Source organism: Malaclemys terrapin, chromosome 9 (genome assembly GCF_027887155.1).
Source record: "Malaclemys terrapin pileata isolate rMalTer1 chromosome 9, rMalTer1.hap1, whole genome shotgun sequence".
Lineage (NCBI taxonomy): Eukaryota > Metazoa > Chordata > Testudines > Emydidae > Malaclemys > Malaclemys terrapin.
The window spans coordinates 57,610,915-57,621,009 of NC_071513.1; the positions used below are offsets into that span (position 1 = coordinate 57,610,915).

At 44.9% G+C, this 10,095-nt stretch overlaps 1 protein-coding gene across 3 annotated transcripts in view; it reads right to left on the reverse strand.

The window, feature by feature from the left end:
• The window catches only part of NGEF (neuronal guanine nucleotide exchange factor), a 110,459-nt gene extending 105,109 nt beyond the window's left edge, over positions 1–5,350 (reverse strand). For 2 of the 3 annotated variants that reach the window (XM_054040539.1, XM_054040538.1), the window contains exon 1: positions 5,174–5,350. The gene's annotated coding sequence lies outside the window, so the exon portion shown is untranslated. Of the gene's footprint in view, positions 1–1,690; positions 1,769–5,173 lie in introns of those variants that run through there. The other variant, XM_054040540.1, reaches the window with a different exon arrangement.
• Between the last annotated feature and the right edge of the window lie 4,745 nt (positions 5,351–10,095).

Here is a 10,095-nt window from a genome sequence, read left to right on the forward strand (position 1 = left end):
CTGCACCCCCACCCCTTTCCCACACACCCCTCCTGCCCCCAAACTCTCTCCCAGAGCCTTAGGCAGGTGGAGGGTGGAGTTTGGGGGGGCAGAGTTTGGGGGAGTGGGCTCTGGGTGTTCTGGGCACCAACAAAATTTCTACAAACTTGCTGCCCCTATATACCAGGACTGAATGTAGCCCAATGCTTTTACAAGATTAGCCCACCGTAGCAGTAATAGCAGTTCAGATCTCCCTGACATTCAAAACCCAGTCTAAGTCGAAACCAGCCCAATAGGATTCTTAGTGTCTTTCCTAGCACCTTTTCTGCCAGTCTGTTAGCCTACATACTCCGCCCAGTGACTGCAGAGTTCTCCAGCTCTGTCTATACGTAAAACTTAGGCTGACATAGCTACAGTGCTCAGGGATGTGAAAAATCCATGCCCCTGAGCCCCATAGCTTTGCCTACACAAATCCCGGGTTAGATGCAGCTAGGTCACCAGAAGAATGCAGGGACAGAAGAACTTCTGTTCTGTCACTGCAGGGTGCAGCTACGCTACGGGATTATGCCATAGCTATGCCACTGTAGTCCCCATAGTGTAGACATGGCCTCAGTTACTCAGTCCTTAGTTAACTGTAGCCCTCTTCTTTCCCTGCTACAGTCTGGATAGTTTCCAGTACAACTTCCAGTGAGTTCTTATTCCTTTGTAGTTGAAATAACCTTCAGTGCTTGTTTTTTCCATAATGAGTGTCTCACATGTAACCAGGGCAAATCTAGAAATAGAAATGGGCACAGCTATAATTTTCTTCCTGGGCACTGCAAGTGCTATCTGTCCCAAGGGCCATAGGCCTGACTGCCTACTACGTAGCCTGGTTAAAAACCTCCAAACCAGACACATCTCCTGCCATGTTTTCATGGACCCTGACAAGCCAGCTGCCATTAAGTCTCACGTCTCATGTCTTTGTTCCTGATTAAAACCCAGGTCACTTCATCATGGCCCAGAACTGTCGCTTCTAAATCAGTCACCTTTGACTCTTGAAGGCTGAAACATTTATGGGCAAAGTCTAAACTGTGTACTGTGGCTTTTTTCAATGAACTGTAGGCTTGCTTCTGGCAATAAACTATATGGGGTAGGTATGAAAAGGAACCTGTACTATAGAGCCCTCTGTAGGACTATTTTTTTAATCCCACTCTCGTCCCACCCTGCAAGTCCCACTCCCACCCGCTCCCACATTGTTTCTTGCATTTTTGTCCCGCTCCCACCTGCAAAAAACTTAGATCCCGCAAATCCCACAAGAGAGACAGATTCTCCTCACTCCCCGCCCCCTAAAGCCACTAAAAACAAAAAACCTGGTTGGTTAAAATATATATATATTTAAATATATAGTTTAAACCATGTAAAAATACTTTAACTCCTGTTATAATAGACACCAAATCTTTCTACTCCTTGGATAAATTGAAGTATTAAAACCTTTATTTAAAAAAAACAACTTTACATTGCTGAAATTCTATTTATGACAAACTGATGAGAGATTAATGTTTTAGTGGGCAATTACCACTGGGGTTTTTTTTGCCCACCCCATCCCGCCCACAACAAAGTACATTTTACCCACTACTGCTATTATGGCAGTGGGTCCTGTGGGAGCCCATCCCGCTGCAGGGCTCTGCCATACTGCTTACTCCCTAATGGAGTTTTATAAATCTCTCCTTACTTGTCACTGCAGCTTGTGCTTTCTCCACATCAAAGAACTGTCATGAGAGCCAGACTCTTCTTTAGGCAATCTCCTCCATGCCAAGCCCAACAGTCAGATGAAGGGTTAGATTGTATGATTAGGGAGAAGGAGGCAGGGCCAAGTGCAAACTTGTGGAAAAGGCCTGAAGATCAATCTTGCACTATCTTTCTGGCTGGCCCAGTGTGCGTGCCAGGCTGCCCTGGGACAGAGAGTGCAGCCTGACATGCAACCAGCCCTCCGTGGGTGTGACATGGCACCACCCCCTAAACAGGGCTTGTGGGGGGGGGTCAGTCAGTTACAGAACCTACCTCAAGGGGCTAACTCATAAGATTGGATGCTACCCTACGATCATCTGGTATCCTGTGCACATGCACTTCCCCTCACTCCCAGACATGGGCTTAAAACCAGAGCTGTATAGCTACAGGCAGGAGAATTTCTCCCTTCCAAGTGTAATAGTTTAAAGTAAATGTGACTTGACCTGTATGCATCAACATTTAGCCTGTACCTTATCAGAAGGCTACTTTTATTATTGGCTCAGAGCACAACACTTGTCCGTATTAGCCTGACAAATAAAAAGACAGCACAGTCAAATCCTCCTTCGCCAGCCTGTCATCCAGTGTCCTGTCCAAGTGTATCGCAGAGTGAAGGCTCACCAGCCTGCTCCCTGCTCCATCGCTTAATGAGGCTAGCAGGGGACTCTGCTTGCTAGCATTGACAGTGCAAGCAGACATGGTTGAAATGGAACTGGAGCAAAGCATTACTTTGACAGACTGTGCTGTGAATAGTTGGCTGATGTGTCCTAGGTTCAAACCTTTTCCACTGACAGCAGCATGACATGAAACTGACTCCACTGCTCTCTCCCTGCCACTTAATTTTTTTTTTATCCTTCCAGCTTAATACAGTAGCAGTAATGGCCTCTGCTTGTAGAGGATGGCACAGAGCTCTGCTAACAACTTCCCTAATGCCTTGTTTTAGGAAGTGAGTGGGTGAACTGGGCAATGGTAGGATGACCTTAGAGAGTCTTGTTTCAAGCAATGGACTGGGAGGCAAGCAATCTGGGTTCAGTTCCCAGCTCTGCTAGACCCCCTGTGGCAAGTCAGTTAATCTTCCTGGACCTCAGTAACGGACCCTTATTTTTTCCCACCCTTTGTCTTGTCTATTTAAATTGTTAGCTGTTGAGGGACGGTCTCCTGCTATGTGTATGCTCAGCACATAACTTGATGGGGGTCCCAATCTGGGCTGGGGCCTTTAGTCGCTACTGTAATACAGCAAGAATAGCCTGAAAGAGCAGGGATTAGATCTCTGTGCACTTCACACAATGCATGTCGCCAGGTCCTTTCGATGGAATTCTAGCTCTTCACTGTTCTTGTTGGTCTCCATGACTTTTACACTGGGCCAGTTGCAGAATGTTCTTAGGGCTTGTCTATAAGAACACAGTCCCTGGTAAGCTGAGTTGTGAATCTATCCTGTGCTAGCCTGTTGCGCGCTAACTAGCCATGTGGCCCCTGCTGCGGTGCACTAAAAGTTCTGCAGTGCACTTTGATCCACTCTGAATTGAACCGGGAGTAGATTAAAGCGGCCCGGGGAACGTTTAGTGCACGGCAGCAGGGCCCACAAGGACGTTTAGTGTGCTGCAGGCCAGTGCAGGGTGGATTGACGCCCCAGCCTGCTGCACACTAAGTGCTGGTACAGATAAGCTCTTGGAGCACGACCTTCATTCTGGAATTTGCTTCCCTATTGGATAGGCAAAGCCCAAGTTTGTTGATCTTCTGGATGCACTCCTAGGCCTATTTGTACTCGTGCATTTCCTTGGTGGATGGCTTCAGTGGGGGGAATTTCTTCTATGGGCTGAGTCCAGTTTTGTTTTTTACTGGCTCCTGTCAATTTGCGTTACTTCAGGCCTCAGAGGGCTGTTGCCTTGTGAAAGGATTAGAGCCACTCAGAAGTCTGAAAACATTGCGGCTAGGCACACGATGGGTAACAACTGCGTATAGAAATTTTTAAATAAGTTATTTCAAAATGTAAATTTTCAGTACAGAACTGCTGGAGCCGGGTAACTCTGTGAAAGTTAATGGAGGTTGTATGGCTAATCCCTTCACCCAGCACTGAAAATGTCCCCCTAACCATGGCAGAGGATAACAATATGTGTACTCTGTGTATCTCTGGGCAGGACTTTTCTGTTCACTGACAATATTGTTCTACATATGCTCCTATATTTATATTCAATCATAACTGGACTTATCAATACTTCTCAGTCTGTAGAAAATCAGAACTGACTTGAACCTTCATCCATCTCTCAAAGTGAACCTGAACCAACCTGGCCTTTTTGCAGGTTCAAAAGTGTTAGGCTACCATAATTTTTTAATCTTTTTTTAATTTTAGTGCAATTTCCTGCGTTCAGCCAGGACTGGAAGTGCCAGTCTAGGAGATAATATATCACAGCACCTCTGACACAGCTGAGCCCATCAATAGACTGAAATCTCAGGAGAAAGCTTGTTCTTATGAGATTTTGAACCCCTGTGGACTTTGCATTTTAAATAAAACAGACAAACAAATAAAACTTCACTGATGGTAAAGAGTAGATTAAATCAGCAGTTTTCAAACAGTGGGTCGGGACACCAAAGTGGGTCGTGACCCAGTTTTAATGGAGTCGCAAGGGCTGGTATTAGACTTGCTGGGGCCCGGGGCTGAAGCCCGAGCCCCACTGCCTGGTGCCAAAGCCCATGGGCTTCAGCCCTGGGCGGTGGGGCTTGGGGTTCAGCTTCAGCCCTGGGCGGCAGGGCTCAGGTTACAGGGCCCCCTGCCTGGGGCTGAAGCCCTTGGGCTTCGACATTGGTCCTCCCGCCTGGGGCGGTGGGGCTCGGGCAGGCTCAGGCTTTGGTCCCCCTCCTCTCCCCCGGGGTCGTGAAGTAATTTTTGTTGTCAGAAGAGGGTCCTGGTGCAATGATGTTTGAGAACCGCTGGATTACTGTGTTGTATGCTGAACAATTTTGCAAGGATTTTGCTGCTGAACTACTGGCAGTCTAATGGGAAAGCTCATTCTGGTGATAATAGAAGGAAAATAATTTTTTAGTGAGAGGTTGCAGATGAATAGCTGTCAGGAACAGAATCACAACCCGTGACACGGGCCTGGAAGAAGAGATGTCATTTGGGTGGGTGGTGCCTGGAACATTTTCTCTTCTAAATTGTTAATGCCTGTTTTGTGCAAAGGATCTCCCAGCAGAGTAAGTCATGCCCTGCGTGACTTGTTTGTGCCGGCTGTGCTGTGCCAATGGTGTGTTTCCTTCCTCTCTGTCCACTAGCATTCCAACAGTATAAGCTACACACAATGGCACCTTGCCTGTGTCAGTTGGGACTCCTTATTTATGTCCTTGTTTGTTGGCTGAAATTCCTTCCTCACAATTGTGCCCTGTCAACATCATCAATCACTGCCCCCCAACCCCCAAATAGAATTTCACTCACCTGCTAATGAGAATCTGTCATGGCTGGTTCATTCTCTCCATGTGGTCATTTACCATCCATTTACCACTGGACATATATCCACTGACTCTGTACTATATTCCCAAAGATTTTTTAAAGGTACTTATGGCAAAGATCTGATTCTTGGAGAGGGAAATCACTGCTGGCAATATCTACAACCTTCAGCCCCAGCGCATTCTGTAACCAATCACTGCATGTTGGAAAGCAAAAGTTTTCCCTAGGACTTTGTTTACTTTAGTTTCCAGAGTCACTGCAAACATAATTTAAAGCAACAGTTCTCCCTTTATTCAGATAAGTCAGTGCAAATACACATCAAACGTCCTTCATGCTGTCTGGGTTGAAGGTTTAACTACAATGCATGAGTAACATGCCCAATAGAAATCTTTAATGACTGAGTGAAGATCTAAAAATTTGGACGATGTGCAAGAACTGCAAACTCAAATGAGTGGAAACAATAAATGGTATCTGTTTGCATCTGGTAGGGCAAACTGGCTTAGACACTGCTATTGCTTTTCTAATGGCTGTAAATAATGCAATCTGATTGCTAAATTTTATGGTTATTTTTTAATTGCTGTTGTCTTTTAATTCCTTTTGTGTAGGTAGCTAGGCATTGATATGTATGAAGCAGAGCCAGTCTATTTTTGAATCTATTAATCAAAATTCCCTTTACAAAATGTTCTCTACAAAAAATACTTTGAATTCTATGTAGGATTTGTACCTACATTTCTGTTGTCCCTAATCAGACTAATGGTCTCTGGCGGTGGCTTAGGCGTGATGTTTCAGAATTCCTCTGGACAGCTATGCAATATCTAGGAAAGAGCTGATTTTTCCTGCTCCCTGAATAGATCAGTTGATAACTTGAAGTTTGCAATTTTAATATTTCTTTTTGTAAAACCCAATACATCTCTACTGAAGTCAGTGCAAACCTTTCCATTGATTTTATGGATCAGGCCTTTAGCATAGTGTCATAGAAATGTAGGACTGAAAGGGGCCTCCATGCTGAGGCAAGACTAAGGGCTAGTCTACACTGGCAATGCTAAAGCGCTAACATGGCTTGTGTGGTCGCGGTGCAGTGCTGGGAGAGAGCTCTCCCAGTGCTTTAAAAAAACCACCTCCATGAGGGGCGTAGCTCCCAGCGCTGGGAGCATGGTTCCCAACACTGGTGCACTGTCTACACTGGAACTTTACAGCGCTGAAACTTGCTGCACTCAGGGGGTGTTTTTTCACACCCCTGAGCGAGAAAGTTGCAGCACTGTAAATTGCCAGTGTAGACAAGCCCTTAGTTATCTCTCTAGACCAGTGTTGCTCAACCTTTTTGATACCAGGAACTGGCTTGCTCTGCCTTCCTAAACTGTGTCAGGGAAATCTCAGGGATCGATCGTTGAGAAACCCTGATCTAGACCATCCCTGACAAATGTTTTTCTGACCTCTTCTTAAAAACCTCCAATGACAGAGATTCCACAACCCTCTAGGTAATTTGTTCCAGTGCTTAACTACCCCTACAATTAGAATGTTTTCCTCAAGTCTAACCTAAATCTCCCTTGTTGCAATTTTAGCCCATGTCTTCTTGCCCTGTACAACTATATCATAAATGTTTGTTGGTCATAAAATTACCCGATCTCTTTTAAGATCTGGCTCCTGTATTCTGGAATCTGGTCTCCTGCCTCACTGACTTCCACAAGTTAATGGACCATGCGCTCAGTTGGGTCAATTGGTGCTGCTCCACTGAAGCAATTGGAACTGTGCCGATGTACTTAAACTGAGGATCCAGCCCTGGGGGTGCAATGCAATCAGCAGTCTGTTCCAAAATTGTTAATCTAGGCCGAGATCTAGATGGATCTTGTGTGGAGATTGTGAGCAGTACAAGCTGAGTTTCTGGGTCTGTGAGCTAATGTTTGTGGGTGTCCAGCAGTTTCAATGAAGACTTCACTGGAATCATGATTTGTCTCCATCATGAGACATACTACAGCATGAAGCTGGATAGTCTTTTATGTCTTTTAAACCCACGTGCCGTTAGCTGCATTCAACATCTCCTTGCTATAGTAGAATGGAGCAGTGTAAAGATTATCTGGTTTTGTTGTACCCTTCAGGATCTAAAAATCTCTCAGTTGACTCCTCTATGATTCTTCCCCTTATAAGACTAAATAAATCCTGAGTTTACAATTTCTCCTTGTACGCAAACCTCATTATATCTCTAACCAGCTTCCTTGGCTTTCTCTGGGCCTTGCCAATCTCACTGGTTTTTAAATATATAATTATTTCCCCCTCAGATCAATACAGCAAAACAAATACATGGTGCAATGTATAACACAAAATGTTAACGGTCCATATAAGGGATTCCAGGAACATAGCTAGCCAGAGCAGCAAGCCTGGGAGCAATATCCGCAGGACGGAGCACTGTGACCATGTGAACAATTGCCTAAGATATGAGTGAAAATAATTAAGAAAGAAATGAACTCCCTCCCTGAACTGCCAAAAGCCCCTCTTGCCTCAAAGGGCTGGAGTAGCAAGTAATCTTGTGACAGTAGGATCCATGCAAATCCAGACTATATTGTTGACCCTTGGCCTGAGTGATTAGGCACTATTTGGGGCCTTGCCAGGCTATCTCTGTTAGGAGGAGAAATTGATGATAGTCAGGTATTTCTGTTGTGCAACACACTTTTATTTACAAAACATGTACACAAAGTGCTGTTTCCCTGGACAAAGTAGGAACAAACAGCAGGCAGTTTCATTGCTCAGAAAGGCAAGTTTGTCTTTTCCAGCCAGTCCTGTGCCCCAAGGCTTCCTCCTAGGGCCACATTCACCACTGGCTTCCTCTTGGCTTTCTGCTTAGACACACTGCAACCAGTCAATGCCCCAGTCCCTGTGTTTCCACTTGGTCCCTAGGGACAGCAGCGGCTCCGGGCACGAGCACTCCAAGCGTGTGCCTGGGGTGGCAAGCCGCAGGGGGCGCCCTGCCGGTCCCTGTGAGGGCACAGTCAGGCAGCCTTCGGCGGCACGCCTGTGGTAGGTCCACAGATTTGGCAGCAATTCAGCAATGCAGCTGAAGGCTGCCTGACTGCCATGCTTGGGGCAGCAAAAAAGCTAGAGCCGCCCCTGCCTAGGGAAACCCCAGGCTGCACGGGCTTTGCCATGTGCCTTGGGCAATGGCTTCTTTTGTTTCAGCTATTGTTACACAAAGGGGCATTTAATTGTTCCTTTATTTAGCCCGAAAGAATGGTTGTTAGCACACCCATCAACTTTCCCTAGGTCGTTTGTGATTGATGGCAGTCATTAACACTTTCCAACATAACACTATATACTAAACTCCCTGCACTGGTGTTGCATTTCTAGCAATTGTCAAAGTCAGTGAATTCAGTTTTCTGCATTTTGCAAGGGGAATATAACTTGCATTGATAATTTTTAATTGAATAGATCTCAGTCCTTCATTGAGTGTAGACTTTCTTACAGTCCTATTCATCTTTTTCCACATGAACTCACCAGTATTCACTTCTACATTCTTTTCACAGTTTTCTTTTCCACTAAGTCGGGAATTACTTGCTAGATCTTAAGAGGTAGCACCCGAAACTGAACACAGTATCCAAACGAGAGGGCTCCATTGTTCAAATACTGTCATTATATTATGTTCTGGATTATTTTTACATCCCTTATTAATGCACCCACGCATCCTATTTGCATTTTTTTTATAACTTACCTTTTTTTTTAAAAAAATTCTCATTACAACAGTCAGATTTAAGAGCAAAGAAATAACAAGTGTAGAACAATAGATGTGAAGGGTTTGCTTCTTCCTCTAGTTAATGCCATTGACTCTGATGGAGTCACTCCTGATTTTCATTGGAATGAGTGGAACATCAGGGTCTACACTGAGAAACACGTTTTTCCATGGGTAGTGAAAAGCAGTTTAATAAATAATTGCAGTATACAATGTGCTGTCTGGATAAACCTCTTTCTTTTTTTTTTCCTGGCAGAGAGAATGGAAGTGCTGAAATCCCCACTGCTGTAGATTCTACGCAAAAGAATTAATGGACACAAATCTGACATCAGGAATCAAAATACTCAAAAACCAGTGGGAGAACACTTTAACCTGTCTGGTCATTCAGTTGCAGACCTGCGGGTGGCTATATTACAACAGAAAAACTTCAAAAACAGACTCCAAAGAGAGACTGCAGAGCTAGAATTGATATGCAAACTAGACACAATCAACTCCGGTTTGAATAAGGACTGGGAATGGCTGAGCCATTACAAACATTGACTCTATCTCCCCTTGTAAGTACTCTCACACTTCTTATCACACTGTCTGTACTCGGCTAGCTTGATTATCACTTCAAAAGTTTTTTTTCTCTTAATTAATTGGCCTCTCAGAGTTGGTAAGACAACTCCCACCTGTTTATGCTCTCTGTATTTGTGTATATATATCTCCTCATTATATGTTCCATTCTATATGCATCCGAAGAAGTGGGCTGTAGTCCACGAAAGCTTATGCTCTAATAAATTTGTTAGTCTCTAAGGTGCCACAAGTACTCCTGTTCTTCTTTTTGCGGATACAGACTAACACGGCTGTTACTCTGAGATTTTTCAAAGTGGGCCAGACAAAGCAAGAGAAAATGCACTGTAGGGAACAATTCTGCAGTGGCAGGGAGATGGGATTGGATCTCTTCGCATCTCTCTCACCCCAATCCATGTGGGTGCACCTTTCTTCCCACACCGAGCACTACTGAGGTTCCATTAAGGTGCAAGAGTCCACTCCGATGAAGCTAGTGGCTAGATTAGGGCCAGTCTTTACTTACTATAGTGATCCCCAATCTTTTCCACCCTGGGACCTCCTCCCATGTATCGGCAGGCACTCCCTGACATCTGGTTGCAACCCCTCTCTGGGCTGAGAACCCATGAATTGTATAATACTC